Genomic DNA, 570 nt, shown 5'->3' on the forward strand with positions numbered 1-570 from the left:
GAGAGAGAGTGAGAGAGAGGAAGAGAGAGAGAGTGAGAGAGAGGAAGAGAGAGAGAGTGAGAGAGAGAAAGAGAGAGATAGGCGCAGGGGTGTCTGTGTGGTAAGAGGCTTGCTTACCAACCACATGGTTCTGGGTTCAATCCCACTGTGTTGCACCTTGGGCAAGTGTCTTCTACTATAGCCGCGCGTGTGTGTGTGTTTGTGTCTGTGTTGTCCCCCTCCACCGTCGCTTGACAACCGATGGTCGTGTGTTCACGTCCCCGTAACTTAGCGGTTCGATAAAATAGCCCGAGAGAATAAGTGCTAGGCTTACAAAGAGTAAGTCCTGAGGTCGATCTGTTGGACTAAAGGCGGTACTCCAGCCTGGTCAGAGTCAAATGACTGGAACAAATAAAAGAGTAAAAGAATATAATAATATATATATTTATATATATATATATGTATAATAAATAATGTTATTTATATATATATATATATAAATAACATTATTTATTATACATATATATATATAAATATATATATTATTATTATTATTATTATTATATTCTTTTACTCTTTTACTCTCTTATT

Source organism: Octopus bimaculoides, chromosome 16, assembly GCF_001194135.2.
Source record: "Octopus bimaculoides isolate UCB-OBI-ISO-001 chromosome 16, ASM119413v2, whole genome shotgun sequence".
Classification (NCBI taxonomy): Eukaryota; Metazoa; Mollusca; class Cephalopoda; order Octopoda; family Octopodidae; genus Octopus; species Octopus bimaculoides.